The 19,252-nt window shown below is 44.9% G+C and overlaps 1 long non-coding RNA gene across 1 annotated transcript in view; it reads left to right on the top strand.

The window, feature by feature from the left end:
* Positions 1 to 18,968, top strand: part of LOC112448758 (uncharacterized) — a 48,620-nt gene extending 29,652 nt beyond the window's left edge. Inside the window, exon 3 of the long non-coding RNA XR_003037120.2 lies at positions 17,784 to 18,968. This is a non-coding gene — a long non-coding RNA (uncharacterized lncRNA). The remainder of the gene's footprint in view (positions 1 to 17,783) is intronic.
* Positions 18,969 to 19,252: the final 284 nt, after the last annotated feature.

The raw sequence follows: 19,252 nt of genomic DNA, 5'->3' as shown, positions 1-19,252 counted from the left end.
AAGCTTGGATCACAGCCTGAAAGAAACCTGAGTGCCCCTCTGGGGATTCACAGGGGCCCTGAACATATTGGGAGGTGATAATGAGCGTAATCATGTTTGAATGGGTTTGTGAGGGCTCTTGGATGGGGCCCTTGAGAAGTCGAGTGCTTTTCTTCCACTTGGCATTTTGCATTTTTGGCACAAGATATGTTAAAGCTTGGAATGAGGTTATCACAAGCTATTATTTTGCCAAAAAGCAACTACTGCTTCAAGTCTTATGTTCTCTCCTTTCTTGTTTGCTTCTGCCTTGCCAGAGAGACTGCTCTCATGTGGCTCCTGGTAGCCCCACGAGGAGCTGACAGTGAAACTGGGGGAAGTGGGGTGAAAAACGTAACCAAGAAAACCAAACAGCCCAAGTCCTATTATTTCTCCACTTGCTGCTCACAATCTGGCATTCCTGCACTCTCGGAGCCCCTCTCCCCATTATGAGGCATATCAGCTACACAGCAGACACATACTTCTCCTATTACATAATGCCTCAATACTAGGCATTGAAAGTATCAGTTCCTTCAGCTATGACTTTGTGTGTTCAACTACATTTAAAAAGAAAAAAAGAAAGTACTAAAAAGCATCAATTCAAGCAGGCTTTACTGTAATGCAGCAAGAAGATGGTTGGTGCACTCTTTTAAGGAACAGAATGTAAAACGTTGATATAGTTGACTGCTTCCTCCAGGGAGCCTTCCCTGACCTCTCCTTGGCTCCAGCCACTTCATTCATTCATCAGTCATTCATCAATCGCATAGGCCCCTGGGTATGTGACTGTGTAACTGTGGTTGGTTTGTTTGTATGCCCTTTCTGGGAGTTGAAAGGAATGGGACATACAGAACCTATATGACGTATAAGACATATAGAACAACCTCTAACTGAAGCCAGGAAGTCCCTCTCATAAAGAGTAGACATGTCGTAAGCAAGCATCAAGTTCCAAAGACAGTATGTATGGTCAAGTCAGGTGGTGTTAGCATTAGCTTTGAAAATCCCCAAATGAGAGGCACATGGGAGCTGAGGCAATATGGGACAGAGTGGGGCAGGCCCATGTCTTTGGTATCACTTTTACCCCAGGGAGGAAACAACTTTATAAGTGGGATGGCATGGAGAATCATCTACACTATTCAATCATTTTCCATGTGCATTTTTATCAAAGTTATAAATGTCATATTTTATTGAATCAAACTATTCTACCAGATTTGTTATAGAAATGAACAGTTCCCATATCTTCTTCTTTTTTTTTTTCCCCCATTGGGAATGATTTCCAACTCTAATGATAGCATCTCCATATTTAATTCTAAATAACACACTCGTATTGCTACTTATTGTTTTTTCAGTTTTAGACATTATCTGTTGACTTTCTATAATGGAAAACAGAGAATTTAATTCTTTTTTATTTCCCTTCACCTTCACATGCCCATCCAATTTCCTCATCCTCCCATTGCAATTATATTATAATCTTGCTTAGCTCAATATCTAGTGTTTACATTTTTATGTCTATGTAAATAGTATCCACAGCTAAGCTGTGTAAATGTATTAGTTTCCTTTCTTGAACAACTTTCTATTTTCCCTGAAACTAATAATTTTTTTTTATTCATCTGCTTTTTTATGCACTTTCACTACCACAACCTCAAACTCTCCATCAGTTGCCCCAGTCTCCTGCCAGTATATCCAAATACATCACAAGGGTAATTGATTTTATCTTGGAGAAATCTTCTGGAGCCTTCTGACCCATCCCTATATGGTCCAGTGACCTGTCACCCTGAGTCATGCTTCCACACTATCCTGGGAATGCCATCGGCTTTTCTCCCATGTTGGGTCCCCTCTTTCCTGAATCCCATGGTTCCCTCTTCTTCAGCTCAAATTAGGGTGAGTGTAACTTACCAAAACTTCTTGAGAAAGGGTGAAGAGAACACTTTTCAAAAACCTTGAATGTCGAAATAGGCCTTATTTTATCCTCAGACTTCACTGATGTTTTTAAAAATGTTTTTGTTTATTTATTTGACTATGCGAAGTCTTAGTCGTGGCACGCAGGATTTTCAATCTTTAGTTGTGGCACGCGAACTCTTAGCTGTGGCATGTGAGATTTTAGTTCCTCAACCAGGGATTGAACCCGGGCCCCCTGAACTGGGAGGGTAGAGTCTTAACCACTGGACCATCGGGGAAGTTCAGACTTTACTGAGGCTTTGAGTGTAGAATTCTGGGTTAGAAGTTATTTTCTTTCAGAATTATGAAGGCATGATTCCTCTGTTCTAACATCTAACATTGCAACTAAGAAGAATGATGCCATTCTAAGCTGTTTCTTTAAGTGTGCTTCTCTGTGAAAGCTTGTAGGATCTCATCCTTGTCTCAAGCATTCTGAAACTTCACAATGATTTCCACTGTTATGAGTCTATTTTTATTTACTGGCCCTGGCACTTGATGGATCCTTTCAATATGAAAACTCGTATCTTCCAACTGAGGAAAATCTTCTCAAATTATTTTTTTACTGATTTTTCTCCCTTTATTTTGCCTCTTTTCTTTCTTCTGTGACTCTTGTTTGCATATTGGACTCCTTAGAATAGTCTTTCTTAACTTTTAAAAACTTTTCTATTTTCTATCTCTATTTTCTATAGAAATTATAGAGAAATTACAGAGAATATTTCTATTCTCTATTTTCTATCTCTTTTTGCTTTACTTGCTAGAAAATTTCTTCAACTTTATCTTTCAACTCCTCTATCGAGTTCTCCATTTTTGCTGTCATATTTTTAATTTCTGAGAGCTTCCCTCCCCCACAGGAATGTCTCTTTTTAATAAAGCATCCTGATCTTATTTCATGGTTGCAGAATCTTATCCCACTAAAGCTACTGACGTGCAGTTGGGATTCACACACACACACACACACACACACACACACAGAGGGACATGCATTTTCTTCTCCCTTACAAAGTCTCCACTTCCTCTAAACTGGTTTAATTTTTAAAAATTTGTTTTCCTTTCCATCTTCCATATGAGGTTTTCCTCATATGTCTCATGATTCTTGATTACATTTGCTATTTTTTGTTGTTGTTTGGTAGCCAAGTCACATCTGATTCTTTGCAACCCCACGGACTGCAGCATGTCAGGCCTCCCAGTCCCTCATCATCTCTTGGAGTTCGCCCAAGTTCATGTCCATTGAATCGGTGATGCCATACAGCCATCTCATCCTCTGTTGCCCTCTTCTCCTTCTGCCTTCAATCTTTCCCAGCATCAGGGTCTTTTCCAGTGAGTCAGCTGTTAATATCAGGTGGCCAAAGTATTGAAGCTTCAGCTTCAACATCAGTCCTTCCACTGAATATTCAGGATTGATTTCCTTTAATATTGACTGGTTTGACCTCCTTGCTTTCCAAGGGACTCTCAAGAGTCTACTCCAGGACCATGGTTTGAAAACATCAATTCTTCTGTGCTCTGCCTTCTTTATGGTCCAGCTCTCTCATCTGTACATGACCACAAAAGACCATAGCCTTGACTATACGGACCTTTGTCAGCAAGGTGATGTCTTTGCTTTTTAACACACTGTCTAGGTTTGTCATAGATTTCCTGCCAAGAAGCAATTGTCTTCCAATTTCATGGCTGCAGTCACCATCTGCAGTGATTTTAGAGCCCAAGAACAGGAAATCTGTCACTGCTTCCACCTTTTCCCCTCCTATTGGCCATGAAGTGATGGGACTGGAAACCATGATCTTCGTTTTTCTAATATTGAGTTTTAAGCTGGCTTTTTTATTCTCTTCCTTTACCCTCATCAACAGACTCTTTAGTTCCTCTTCACTTTCTGTCATTAGAGTGGTATCATCTGCCTATTTGAGATTGATATTTCTCCTGGCAATCTCGATTCCAGTTTATAACTCATCCACCCTGGCATTTTGCATCATGTGTTCTGTGTATAAGTTAAAAAAACAGGGTGACAATAAACAGCCTTTAATATTTAAGGCACTAAAAAACTGATTGGAAGCTTCAAAGCATTGATGGCTCTTGTTAAGTATTAGCTTCTTTGTAGGGTGATCTGGCTGGAACCCCCAGTGTCAGTCTCTTGAGGTGTTTCCTCTTGACTTGGTCAGGTTTCCCAGAGAAGACACATCCAATCTTCCATCTGGAGGGTGAAGACCCATCAGTTGGTGTTCCAATAGCTGACTGTTTCAGAAACTTTGTAGGGTAATTGAGCTCCCTTTTTCATAGTTGCCTGAGAATTCAGCTGTCTTGGGTTTACTGTCATGCCTCCAACATGTTGCTGTCATTGTTTCTTTTCTCATTTTCTTCACCCTTGTTAGTTTGCTGTGCTGTGCTAAGTTGCTTCAGTCACGTCCAACTCTTTGTGACTCTATGGGCCATAGCCCGCCATGCTCCTCTGGCCATGGGGATTCACCAGGCAAGAATACTGGAGTGGGTTGCCATGCTCTCCTCCAGGGGACCTTTGCGACCCAGGGATCAAACCCACGTCTCTTGCGGCTCTCCCATTGTAGGCAAATTTTTTACCACTGATCCACCTGGGAAGCTTGTTAGTTTATGCCTATTTTTTTTAAAAAGTTCAGGTTTGGAGAGGGAGTGAAAATAGATACATGTACTCAATTCACCATCTTAACCAGAATCCATTATTTAATTGTCTTCTTTCTTCATTTATAGTTTCACAAGCAAAAATTTGGATTTGTGTAAGTTATATGCTCATAGGCTTTGTCTTCCCAGGGATTATGGTCATATTTGATGAGTATCTTATAATTTATAATTATTTTCTCACTCCTGATCTCATTTGGTTTTCACTATGACCTAGTAAGGACTCGGGTTTGATCCTTGGGTCAGGAAGATCCACTGGAGCAGGAAATGGCAACCCACTCCAATATTCTTCCCTGGGAAATCCCATGGGCAGAGGAGTCTGATGGTCTACAGTCCATAGGGTCACAAGAGTCGGACATGACTTAGCAACTAAACCACCAGTGAGGTAGAAACTATTATTCTTTATTTTTAAGTATGAGAAAACTAAGGTTGAAAGAGGTTGAGTCCTACCCAAGTTCCATTAGTTGGTAAGGAGCTGAGACAAGACTCAAAACTAGATTTCCTGACTCCAGGCTTTTTTGGTGAACATTCTATAATCAATCAGTAAAGAAGCCTGTCTCACTAGTGGACAGCTCTGCTAGGAGATCTCTCCTTTAATAGCTGAAACCTGCCTCTTCTAACACTTTCCCACAAATTCTGGTTCTGCCATTTTCAGCTACATGACATAGATCTAATTTTATTTCCCAATATGAGGCCTTTAACTCTTTATATTCAGCAGTCATTGGGATGCGGATGAAAGGCAGTGGAATCATGAAATTTAAAATCTGAGTCTAGGATGTTGGATGAGTGTCACAGTTGCCTTTGGTTGCAGGTAGGGTGTGAATGAAATGCCAGAATTCTCAAAGAATGATGGTAATGACTGATGGGAGGGTAGCAGATGAGAGCAACATGGTGCATCTCAATAGCTTAAAACTCAAAGGAGGAGGAGACTTTGCCTGTGAGTGCCTGATAGAGGTGCAAGGAGAAGATAGCAGAAGGTCATCCCTGCCTCCTAGGCACAGAATTAGGTTGTAAACAATCCAGATAAGACAAGGAGGTAGAAGAAACAATGGTCTTATAGATTGAAAATGTAGAAGTGTTCATTACAAGGAAATGAGGTTTCAGCAAGGTGAAGTGAAAATAATTGGGATGAGGTAGTGAAAGGTGTGGAGAAGGAAATGGCAACCCACTCCAGTATTCTTGCCTGGAGAATCCTGTGGACAGAGGAGCCTAGTGGGCTGCCATCTATGGGGTCACACAGAGTCGGACATGACTGAAGCAAGTTAGCATGCATGCATGCATTGGAGAAGGAACTGGCAACCCACTCCAGTATTCTTGCCTGGAGAATCCTAGGGACAGAGGAGCCTAGTGGGCTGCCGTCTATGGGGTCACACAAAGTCGGACACGACTGAAGTGACTTAATGAAGCAGCAGTGAAAGTTGGCTCAGCTGGTATAGAATCTGCCTGCAGTATGGGAGACCTGAGCTTGATCCCTGGGCTGGGAAGATCTCCAGGAGAAGGGAGTGACTACCCATTCCAGTATTCTGATCTGGAGAATTCCATGGACAGTATAGTTTACGGAGTCTCAAAGAGTTGGACATGACTGAGCGACTTATACCTACAGTGAAAAGCAGAGTTGGGAAAAAGTAAGCTCAATGCAATTCAAGGATGTACCTGTGGGACTTTCTTGGTGGTCCAGTGGCTAAGAATCCATACTCCCAATGCAGGGGGCCTGGGTTTGATCCCTGATCAGGGAGCTAGATCTCCCATGTTGCAAGTAAGAGCTCACACGCCACTGCTAAAATATCCCTGCATGTCAAAACTAAGACCTGGTGTGTATTAACTATAATTATAATATTTGTAACACTATGAAAGTTTATTTGATTTATTTAAATAATTCTGTACCCCTGACCTGCTGCTGAGTCAGTTGAGGACAGTACCAAGACAGCCAGAGTCTTGCTTCGGTCTCTCCCTTCTTCCAATGGGAACATGCCAGTGGGGAAAGCCCGTGTTCTCACCTGTAACGTGTCCTGGCTTGCCACCTGGCCCACAGTGTTTTTCCTGTCCATCACTGCCAAAGGCACTGGGTAAAGGATTTGGCCTGAAGCCAAAGCAAATAGCAGCTGAGAGACACCCAACAGTTGGCGTCTGGCTCAGATGGCTCTGGCGCCTTCCTAGAGAAGCCCCCTTCCCCCCAAGAAGTCTGCCTGGCTTGATGAAAACTACAGCTAACATATGTTCAGGGCTTTGGGGTTTACAGGCATTTCCATGTATATCTCATTACATCCTCCCGAACTATGTTGGTTGTAAGTTTTGACTCCCATTATATAGATGAAAGTGAAAGTCAGTCGTGTCTAACTCTTTGCAACCCCATGGACTATACAGTCCATGGAATTCTCCAGGCCAGAATACTGGAGTGGGCAGCCTTTCCCTTCTCCAGGGGATCTTCCCAACCCAGGGATCGAACCCAGGGCTCCTGCATTGCAGGCAGATTCTTTACCAGCTGAGCCACAAGGGAAGCCTCTGTCCTGGTGGCTCAGATGAACCTCTGACTTGGTGGTTCAGAGGGTAAAGTGTCTGCCTACAATGTGGGAGACCTGGGTTCAATCCCTGGGTCGGGAAGATCCCCTGGAAAAGGAAATGGCAACCCACTCCAGTACTCTTGCCTAGAAAGTTCCATGGATGGAGGAGCCTGGTAGGCTACAGTCCATGGGGTTGCAAAGAGTCAGACACGACTTAGCAACTTCACCACCACATAGATGAAGAAACTTCCTTCTCCATCCCTTAGAAATGAGTGACACTGATCCCTTCTCCCCAGCAACCATGAGTTCTAAGTCTGAGTTTCTTTCTCACAGAAGTTTCTTTCTCACTTACTTATATTATAAGTAAGTTCATTTGTATGGAAGTGATAGTTAAGGACTTCAGGAAGGTCATGTACACATTGCTATATTTAAAATGGATAAACAACAAAAACCTACTGTATAGCACATGGAACTCTGCTCAATGTTATGTGCCAGCCTGGACGGGACGGGGGTTTGGGGGAGAATGGGTACGTGTGTATGTATTGCTGAGTCCCTTCACTGTTCACCTGAAACTATCATCACATTGTTAATCACTATACTCAATACAAAATGTTTTTGGTGTTTAAAATAAAAAAAATTTTTTTAAAGAAAGAAATGAGTCATTAACTGAGTCATTAACTTTCTTTGAATATCAGCTTTTTTAGAAATAAAATAGGATTAAGACTTTCCCAGGTGGGGCTAGTGGTAAAGAACCCATCTGCCACTCTAGGAAACATAGGAGATGTGGGTTCGATCCCTGGGTTGGGAAGATCCCCTAGAGAAGTGGCATGGCAACCCATTCAAGTATTCTTGCCTGGAGGATCCCACGGATAGAGGAGCTTGGCGGGCTACAGTCCGGAAGACTGCAAAGAATCAGACATGACTAAAAACACACACATGCATACATGCACTCACAGTTCAGGATCTTTCATACAAAGCTCAAGCTCAGAGTCTCACTGACTCTTACCTCATCTTTATGACCAGTAAAGAATCAGACCATTTATTCCTGATAGAAGATCCAGGAATATTCCTAACATCATGCTGGGAGTCCACAGTCAAGGTTGTGACCAAATCTCTCAGTCCTTGACCCCCGTCACTCTCTTTGGCCATGTGGAGGGAGTACAGTTCCCTCATCACATCTAATCGGTTTTCCAGAGACCTCTAAGTTGTTCTGGAGCAAATAATGCTGAGAAAGGGGGATACAGAAGCTGGAAGGATGGAAACAAGATATTTCAGGGTATACTGAACTGATTATTTCAGACCTGATCCTGTCTGAATCAGCATTTCAGAACTGTGGTCTGAAGGGGCTGAGGCAATCCCTGAGGAACTTCACGATGAAAGTGAAATGTCCAAGGCAACCCTTTCTCTGAGCAGAGAGATCCAATGGGTACTTCCCAGACCCCTGCCAGTTCTGACCTTGGACTTGCTCATGGGCGGGAGAGAAGACTGAAGTGATTTCATGCAGTGGAGACCAGACCACCTTCTCCCTGCAGACTTTAGAGAAATTAATCCCTGGGCCAATGGGAAAATGCTAGTAAATTATTCACATGTATATCTGCTTGTCATTTAGTAAAGTGAGATTAATAACATGGGTCATAAGTCACTTGTGAAGCATAAGGGGTGTGGGTTGCTGTGTAGATTTTAAGCTTCCTCTCAGTGGCTAAAGTTGGTTTTTGTTGGGTCTGTCTTACTCCCCTCCTGTTCTCTCCACCAACAACAGAGATAAGGACAGCAGGAAATAGTTTGGATTCTGAGCTCTGTTCTCTCTGTACAACCCCTGTGCCCATGAGGGCAGGCAGGAGGAAGAGAAGGGCCACAGACTGGGGGCCTCCACCGCTCAGAGCTGCGGTGTGCAGCACCTCCCGCCCCCAGCCCACAACATTTATGGGGACTCCTAGGAGACTCTTGAAGAAAGGACACCAGGAATAAGGCAGTCCGGCTCCAGAACTGCCATAAGTGACACACAGTATTATTACTAAGATGAAGAAGCTGAGGTTTAGAGAGGTCAAGCAATTTGCCCAAAGGCTTACAGCAAGCAGAACCAGAATCTGCTGCCTCCAACTCCTTCTGCTTCTCCCACCACCACTTGAACCTTAACTTCACTGAGTTGGAGTCTCATCATCACTGAAATGATGACAATTTTACTGGGCACTCTCTCTGTGTGAGGTAAGCACGCTACTCCTGTTAACTCATTTAATCCTTAAAATAACCTATGGGCAGGAGCTATTTTTATCCCTGTTTACAGATGAGAGAACTGAGGCTTAGAGAGATGAAAAACCCACCCTAACCAAAGCTCATGTTCTAATCCACCTTGCTGCATAAATTCCCATGTGCAATTGGAATGATTTTCCCCACCCTCTGACCTCACCAGGTAACACTGAAAACAAAATTAGATGATAGATGTTAAAATGCTTTGTGAAAGTTAAATGTGTGTGGCATAAAATAAAGACAAATTAAAATCTCAACTCCTGCAGATCTTATACTATAATAAAGCCCAAACTAACTCCCGCAAAACTGACACAACCACAAGTCCTTGCTCACGTAAAGTGGTAGAGAGAGAGAGAAAATAGCACAAGCAAAACCGTAGAAGGCGTATTTAACATGGTGTATGTGTGCTAAGTCGCTTCAGTTGTGTCCGACTCTTCACAACCCCACGGACCATAGCCAATCAGGCTCCTCTGTCCAAGGGATTCTCCAGGCAAGAATACTGGAGTGGGTAGCCGTTCTCTTCTCCAGGGGATCTTTCTGACCCAGGATTGAACTCATGTCTCTTATGTCTCCTGCATTGGCAGATGGTTCTTTACCAGTAGTGCAGTAGCTGACTGCAAAAAGAAGTTGCAAAGGGAGAGTGCAGGAGCTAAGGAGCCCCAGTCCTGGCCAGCGGGGCCAGGCTGCTCTGTCCACTGGGGCCAGGCTGCTCTGTCCACTGGGGCCAGGCTGCCCTGTCCCTGGGAAGGAAAGCAGGAGTTCAGGCAAGGATAGAGATTCTGATGAAAGTGAGTGGAAGGGGGCTATACTCTTGATGCCACAGCGATGTGTGTGTGTGTGTGTGCACACACGCGTGAGATAGGCAGGGCCACTCACCCACCCTCTGCAGTATCATGCACAGTAGGTTCCACCTTTTCTTAAACACAGACCCCACTCATCTTCCACCTAGTGCTTCTTGCTGCCACAGCCCCTGATCCCCTACAGAATCAAAATACACTCTGCTCTTGGCGCAGACTCTTGCTCTCACTGCGGGCCTCTTCCATGGACTTTTATGTCTCTGTTTACTTTGTGAGCTTCTTGAGTGGCTCATGCCTTTAAAGGAAATGCTCCAACCCTGGCCTGTCATTACGGCCCTTTGCTGGCCACTGGCTGTGCTCACCCCACTCCTGGGACGGGTGAGCCTGGGCTTTTAATTTGCTGTGACAGGAGATAATTGTTGCTTGGGTTTTGACCTCTGAAAATAAACCAGGGTGGTGCTTCCCAGCTGGGACTCCACAGAGGCAAGCTCACCCCTGTGGCCCATGCCAGGGGAGGCTTAGCCAGGGTTGAAATGGCTGGTCTCAATGTCCCTCACCCCCTTTCCTTTTCTGGATCGCAAAATGTACAATTAGTGTTTTCTTTAAGAGCTCAAGATGGCAAAGTTAAGAAAGTTCAGGGATACTTTCTGATATTGTATGCAAGGATTGCAGAGGGGGGATCCTGTGAAATCTCAGTCTCTGGGGATATTAGCCCCTCCTCCACTCAGGCCTAATCCCCAGTTACAGTTCTGCTTAAGTTCAAGTACATCACAGGCAGCCCACCAGGGCTATACTCTGTGTCTTTTTCTTCTTTTTTAAAATACAACATCATGCATAGAAGTATCTAGGCAAGGTCTCACCAATCGAAACACATGGAATTGCAAATCAGGTTATCGGGTTTTGATTGATGGGCGAGACACTTCTCACTCTAAAATGAGATAGCTGGAGAGATGTTCTAAGTTTCCTTCCAGCACAGGGATCCGTTTATCTTGAACTCCATTGCCTGGCTTGTTTCACCATACCAGAACTGTGAGAAGTATTGTGAAGCCTGAGTCAGCCATACAAGTTCAGACAGTATTAAGATGTCTAACTGTCCATTTCAACTCTGGCTTGGGACTAAGATAACACAGAAAGAGAAGCAAGGGCAGGGAAGCTCAGAGTGGGTGAGAAGAATGAATTCATGAGGACCCTGCCCCCATGTCCTCAGGGCCCTGTAAAAGGTCCTGCTTGAGCCCCAGGTCTCTGTTCAAATCTGTCCCTCTACTTCCAGTAGTCACGTATGGATGTGAGAGTTGGACTGTAAAGAAAGCTGAGAGCCGAAGAATTGATGCTTTTGAACTGTGGTGTTGGACAAGACTCGAGAGTCCCTTGGACTGCAAGGAGATCAAACCAGTCAATCCTAAAGGAAATCAGCCTGAATATTCATTGGAAGGACTGATGTTGAAGATAAAGTTCCAATACTTGGCCACCTGATGCAAATAACTGACTCATTTGAAAAGACCCTGATGCTGGGAAAGATTGAAGGCAGGAGGAGAAGGGGATGACAGAGGATGAGATGATTGGATGGCATTACCAACTAGGTGGACATGAGTTTAAGCAAGCTCCGGGAGTTGGTAATGGACAGGGAATCCTGGCGTGCTATAGTCTATGGGGTCACAAAGAGTCAGACATGACTGAGTGACTGAACTGAACTGAACTCATTAGCTATGTGACCCTGGGAGAGTTATCTAACTTCTCTTAGTGTCCCCAGCTACAATGTGGGAAACCTAGCAGACACCTCACTGAGCTGAGGTTTAAGATAGATCTCCTGAGGTCTAAGACAGATCCAGTAAGTGTGGTAGTTATTTGTGCATCACTAACAATGCTCACTTTCATCCTTTTGGGTACATGGTCAAACAACATTTCCTTCATCCCTTGAAGTTGAACTTATTAACGTGGCTTGTTGTGGCCAATGAAATGAGAGCAGTATTCTGTATTGCTCTATGCAGAAGCATTTAATAGTCAGTGTAAGACACTGCTGTGCTCCATTTTTGCCTTGGCAACCTGTGATGCCATAGAAGGAACAGGTAGAAGCCCTTTTACTCCAGGTCAGCATATGGAGAAATGTGGAGCAGAGCACCTAGCCAACCTTCACTGGACATTTAATGAGATTGCAAAGTAGACTTTATTTGCTCCTGAGGTCTGGGGAATACTTGTTACCACTGCACAAACTAGCTTACCCTGACTATAACAATATTGATGAAGCACCTAGCAAAGCTCTTATAACAATTATTATCTCATAGTAAATGATAGTTCCCATCTTGATTCATGCAAGAAGGCTAGGACTACTGTCTTTGGAAGCAACCACAGACTCTGCCTGTGAAAGTTCTGTCACTTTCCTAGTGACAAAGGGTGAGTTTAAACTCAATGGAGGCTCTCAGTTCCCAGGTCAACACTGTATCCAAGAAAAAGGAAACTCCTTCCAGGAATCAGAGAGGAGTATCACTATTTGCCCCAGGTGTACAGTCAAGGCATCTTGTACCTGGGTTTTCACCAACCAGAAGGTAGGTGGTAGAGCAATTGGTTTCTTCAATGAATAACTTCAGTGAAGTTATTTCTCAGGCATAAGCCTAACACATCCTCTGCTCAGAGTAACAGATAATAGCTGGTTACCTGATTCCAATATTTGGTTTTGATTATCAGTGCAGACACCAAAATCTTTGTTCTTATTAACACATCCTAGGAATGTTTTTCTTATTAAACTCACTAAGTTATAAAACTATAGGAATCTCATTTACATTTGAGTAAAGGGAACCACAGAACCTGGTCATTCTTTTCGGGGAGTTGCTGGTGTCAAAGCAAGGTATCACCAGTATAGAAGAAGCAACACAGGTGAAAGTTAAGAGCATGACATCAGGTGCCCCTGAGACATACGTTTGCATCCCAATTTCTTCACTTAACTGTAAATAGTATGTGTTCAAGAACTTAGAACTGGTTTTGATCCATAGACAATAGTCAATAAACATGTCTTTTCATATACAATGGGCTAGTTGATAATTTTTCACATTTTTATTATTGCTTTAGTCATTTATTCATTCAAAAGATATTTGCTTCAAATGTTATTGGTGACATGACTTCATTTCATCTTCCCAGAAACTCTATGAGGTCGGTAATAATGTTCTCATTTTTTTTTTTTAAACTGAGTCATGCAGGTTGTGGAATCTTAGTTTCTTGACCAGGGATTGAACCTGGGACCTCAGTGGAGAGAGTGCAGAGTCCTAACCACTGGACCACCAGGAAATTCCCTTGTTCTTATTTATAAGTGATTAAATTGAGGCATAGAGACAATAAGAATCTTGAGACAACGTAGCTAGTTAAGTGAAAGAGCTGGTTAAGCGAAAACCAGATCTTAAATAAAGAAGTCTCTCATACTCATAGCCATAGAGAAGTAGATCTTGTGAGTAAACTCCAAATCTACACAGCTCCTGGAAGAAGAGAAAAGGTTCTTTTAATATCTTTTAATATCCCCCAACTCACTCTGAAGCCCAGTGAGTTTGAACTTGACAGGGATATTTATTATAGAAAGGCATGCTGACCAGAAATGGGTCATCTGAGCATAAATACAACCTGTGCAAAGAATGTGTGGTTAAAGAGGAAAAATGACCCCCACACACACACACCACAACCCAGGAGGCTATGCAGTCTCAACACAGCAGCCGAGGACCAGCATCCATTGTCCTCTGGCCAAGAGGTCTCCAGAAGGGGGACAGGGACCTGGGTCTCTAAGGCAATCCTTGAGCACAAGTTTAAAGCTTATCCACTAAATTAAACACAATCTCAGGCATCTTACCTTCTCACAAGGTACCCTGGTGACCACTGAGATACTGACTGTACTCAGGAACAAGTGTGCACATCCTCTGGCCAAGCTCTTGGAGGAAGGAAGCTAGAGCTCTAGGACAGCGCTTGCCTCCAGCCACCCAGTGCCGCACCTCTCAGGTCTCTGCCAGATGTCGCCTCTGCATTCTCCAGAAAGTGGGGAGCCTGCCCTTCTCTCCCCCTCCTGAGTGGAGTACCTTCGGCTTCTGACTTAGTCTGTGATTCCTGTGGAGAGAGGAGAGCCAAGTCTGGGTTCCTTTCCTTGGCCTCACTCCAGCCCACACACCTGAGCACAGCCTCATCCTTTAAGAAGAAAAAAAAACTGATTCGGCTGTACCAGGTCTTAGTTGTAGCCTACGGAATTTTAGCTGTGGCATGTGGAATCTAGTTCCCTAATGAGGGATCAAACCTGGGCCCCCTGCGCTGGGAGCGCTCAGTCTTAGCCACTAGACCACCAAGGAAGTCACCTCCTCATTCAAATAAAAGGGCCTGTGCACATCAATGCCTTCCAATAATGACTGGGACTGGGGAGATGAACTCTCAGTGTGGTTCCATGATGCATCATCCAACCCAGGAAATGGTGGAGAGCGCAAAGGTAGACGGTGCTCGGTCGCTTCCGTGGTGTCCAACTCTTTGTAACCCCGTGAACTGTAGCCTGCCAGGCTCCTCTTCTCCAGGCAAGAATAATAGAGTAGGTTACCATGCCCTCCTCCAGCGGATCTTCCCAACTCAGGAATCAAACACATGTCTCCTGTATCTCCTGCATTGCAGGTGGATTCTTTACCCACTGAGCCACCTGGGAAGGCTAGGTGAGGCTCTAGAACAACAGGACAATTCCAGGAAGACTGGGGGCCTCTGTCCATGCTTGTTCCCCATCAAACGAGTCTCTGAGTGCCTTGCTGCAAATTCTGGGGACTCTACCCTCGGCTAGTGCTGCGTTTACACTTACTGGCCAAAAGGTGTGAAAGAGAACCATGGGCAAATTTCAGCCGCCTGCCTGGAAATATAAGACAAGTGCTCAGAGATTTAAATGAAGAAGTAGGTTTAGGGGTTTAATTTCTACCAAATCAACCCAACCATCATGGAATCCAGAGCCCCCAGTTTAGGAGACAGCTGCCTGCAGCCCATTTGGGGTGGCATTTTGGGGAGCACAAGAGGGCTGCTTGTCTTCATTTGCACTGATTTGCTGCTGCCAGTTAAAGGGCTCTTATTTAAGACTAGAGTCATTTGTTTCCTCTTTACGCCTTGAACAAGATTCTTCCCTCAGCTAGAGAATAAGTACAATGTTTGTAAACAGCTGTCTTTAGGCTGGCACAGCAGCCTTCCCCTTATGCAACTGAGTTTTCTCTGAAAAGACAGCTGTTAAAAGCCCAGCCTGACACTTACTGACTTGACTGTGCTGTATCCATGGGGAAATCAGAGTCACCGGATTGAATGGGCTAATCAAGTCCTATGAATCACTGTCTGTATGAATAGCTGCTTTTCCAGAGACTAAAGCCACATGGCTGGGAAGAACAACTTTCAGCTGCTTTTCTTGCATCCGATCAAAATGACTTATCACTTGAATGTCGTAATCATTGCAAGGTCTTTTTTACTTCCATGTTTTATACCAGACTGTTGAGTATTGGATGACTTAGCAATTTCAGTCCATTAAGCTTTTATAAGTTTAATCTGTGATTTAAAAAAATCCTTCTCTTTGAGCATCTGTGAAAGGGGAAGAGTTAAGAACTATAAAAATCAAGCAATTGGCAGGAGGCCAATAAGCCTGGTCCATCCACCTGAAAGATAGAACTTCATGGAAGCTAGGGGTGGAGATGTGTTAAAACTAATGTTTTTTGAATCTTCTGAAAAGGTTATAAGCAGACTTACTCTGCAGAGTCTGATAAATGCCAAAGATTGAAAGGGGTCTCAGGGTGGTGTAATAGTCTATCATAGGGTTGCAATACAGCCCATGTGTCCTTAACTGTTCTAAAAGCTAATTCTCAAGCAGTCCAGGAAAGTACCTGGCAATGGTAGGGACTCAGGAAATAGTCATTGATGAAATGACCTGGTGTTGTCCCAGCTTCCAGGGTACCTGGTGGAGCAACTTCATCTTCCCAGAGGCTAAGATAGATCCCAGCCATGAGTCTAACCTACTGAGGCAGCCCCTCCACTTCAGCCATCCATGGCCCACGTGGGCGGGAAGAGAGAAACTCTGAATGGTCACTTAACTGTGTTTGCTGTTAAAAAGAGCAAACCCTAGATGCTTGCTCAGAAGCTATTTCCCTCCTTGTGGACAAGTGAGCTCTGCATAGGGGAGCAAGCCAGAGGATTGGTAGTGGGGCTTCTAGAGGAGGTGATATTTTACAGCAACTCCAAAATGATCAGAAATGCCCCCAGGCTCTCTCAGGTGTGGAGCCTCATCCAAACGGATGGCTCAGAGTGAGTTTGTTGACACCCATGCTGTATGAGCACCCGGCAGCTGGAGGAGCCTGGGGCAGCAAGTGCAGACACACCTGGCGGAAGCCATATTGACAGATGAGCTGGGTCTTGAGTGAGGGCAACCCAAGGTAATGCTGTGGAGCCTCAGGCCAACTGGAAATCCCTACCTCCTGCCCCCAGCCCAGCCGCTCAACTTGACCCACAAGGCATCTCCAGGGACTCTTACCAGCCTTTTCCAGAGATGATATTTGCCACACTGGCATTTCCTACACTTCTCCCGGCAACCGCATCTCTGGGGGCTGCTGGGAGTTCACTGACGGAGCTACTCAGGATGGTGGGTCAGCAGGCTGGCATCCTTAAGAAGGTGGTGTTTAGCTCTGAATTGGGAGCTTCTGGGACTCAATATCCCCTCTCCCCTGCCATACCCAAACCCCAAGGTCACCTTTCCTAAGAAAGAACTCCTTCAGAACATTCCAGCCTTAGCTTCTTCTGATGTCCCTGCCATGCAGACAGCCCCTGAGTGACAGCATCCCCTTTATGTGCAGTGTCACTGGGCTGACTGCAGAAAGGTCACTCAAGGAGCGTGATGAGAATCCAGGCTCGTGAGCCTCACCCACAACACTTCCAGCGTGGAGGAAGGATGAGGGGAACAGCATCCGGTATGCAGACACGTCTCCAGGTGCTCCTGAAACAGCGCTGGGGCTGGGAAGCGCTAACAATTGGAACTTCAAAAGTGTATTTAAATAGTCCTTACTTTGTTAAACCTGTGAAACAGTAAATTTGACCCCCAGCTTTAGAAGAAGCTTCCTGACAGCTTTAGAAGAAGCAGTTCCCTCTTTTACTCAAACAAGGCTGCTCTCTGGGTTTTTAACACTCTGAACCAGCAAGAATCTTTGAGCAGCTCCAGTGCAGCATGGGCTGCAAACCTCCTCCCTGAGCATTCCAGACTCCCGCATGGCTCCTAGCCGCTCCCAAACTGATGCAGTTGAGTGAGGCCGTGGGCTTTCCTGCAGGGCTCACCAGATCCCAAAAGCTACTAGGAGGGGTTTTTCCTTGGGTATGGAGCATTTACAGCTCAGGAAGAAGTCAAACTTGACCCGCATTGCAGAATGAAGCCCTGGAAACAGCTAAATTGCCATATTGTGTGAAGGGCAGCAATGTGTCTTAAAAAAAAAAAAAAAAAAGCAAAGCCAGAAGGCTCGTTGCTAACAACATTCTGAATTAAGTACCAAGAAAGACTGCTTGTTGCTAGTGCTGAGGCAGGAAATAACTCCTTTTCCTTTAACTAATCTCTTTGTTTATTTCCTTTGTTCCATAGGACTGGCTCAGAGAAGGCCTGATTTTTGTTTGTTTGTTTTGCTTTGTTTTATAGTTCCCGATGGGTAGGATTTGGTAAAGTTGAGCCTCAGTCCAGGGAGTCCCATGGCTGAAGCCACTCACTCACAGCAGACTCGCTGCAGGACGAAGGGTGCAGGCAGCCACGGCCAGCAACACATGTGCTCCTCAGTTGGGAGACCACCTGCCTTGTCCACCATCACGGTCCCTGCCCAAGGCTGCCGGCTGAGCCAGGCAAGGCTGACCTGCATGTTGGGTGGGAGTGGGTGGAGGGGGAGGCTTGTCAGACTTTCTCACATTTGTGGTCAGGTGTTTGGCACTATGCTTACTGAATGCAGAACACAAGAATGAGAGATGAGGAAACAACAGATTTCCAAAAAGGGCTAGACAGATTTCTCTGTCTCAGTTTCTGCTCACACTTACTCACAGATGCATTCAAAGTAGAGGAAAGGGGAGGATGGGAAGGAAAGAAGGAGAAGGAGGAAGAGGGGCGGGGGAGGAGTGAGGGGGAAGGAGGGAGAATGGAGTGGGGGAGAGGGAATGATAAACCACAGGTTCCTCCATGGGCTGAACTAGGCTGCCTCGGAGGTGATGGGAGAGCCCATGCCCCACCACCATGGCTCCGCGATGTCAAGCACATCACCTGCCCGCTTCACCCATTCCTTACAAGTGTGGAGAGGTAAGAATAGGCCATGGAGCATGGTTCTAGACCAGCAAGGTGGTGCGTGCCTGCATGGCTCCTCACCCATGGTCTCTGGTGCCAGAGCACCCCTGGGGAACTGTGTAAATGTCCTGCTCTTTTTACAAAGTTGCTTCTTTTTAATTCAAAGAACCCACTGGTCTGATCTCTAGTTTGTCCACATTGTGACATCTGGAGACACGAGGGGTCTCTACCTCCGCTCTGCCCTGTCAGTCAAGGATGAGGAGAGAAGACCCAGGAGCCAGTGTCCATGGGGAACCAGGGGGAGGGGCAGTGCCCAACACATTTAACCCCTTTCTTCCCACACTGTTCTCTTCCTGGTAGAGATGTGTCACGACAACACCCAAGCTCAGTCCACCTGAACATTCATGGCTCTTGGCACCGCAGACGTCCCAGATGAAGAAATGGGTGCATAATGTGTCCAATGGCGAGATCCTACTTAAATACACTTTCCTGCCTTCCAATAACAGAAGGAAATCACTGTTCTTTTGGCTCAAGCAAAAATAAAGCTGTTTTTTGAAAGTGCTATTTAAAGGGCTTATTATCTCACAGGCTGCTAACTACGTACTCCACACCACACTCAATAAAACTTCATATGACTGTCTTTGAAATTAACAGCCACCTCTTATGCTGCTCAAGTTATTAAAGACGTTGGTATGGCAGAGAGACTGTAAACTTTCTATACTGGTGATTAGTCAGCGAGACTACAGCCCACCAAATCTCCCAGAGCGTTCCCAACAAAAAGTTCCTTGTGACCCAGGCACCAATTTTTCTTTCTTGTCTGTTCATTCTAATTCCACTCAATT

Source organism: Bos taurus, chromosome 11, assembly GCF_002263795.3.
Source record: "Bos taurus isolate L1 Dominette 01449 registration number 42190680 breed Hereford chromosome 11, ARS-UCD2.0, whole genome shotgun sequence".
Classification (NCBI taxonomy): Eukaryota; Metazoa; Chordata; class Mammalia; order Artiodactyla; family Bovidae; genus Bos; species Bos taurus.
This window is presented reverse-complemented; position numbering and strand designations above follow the sequence as displayed.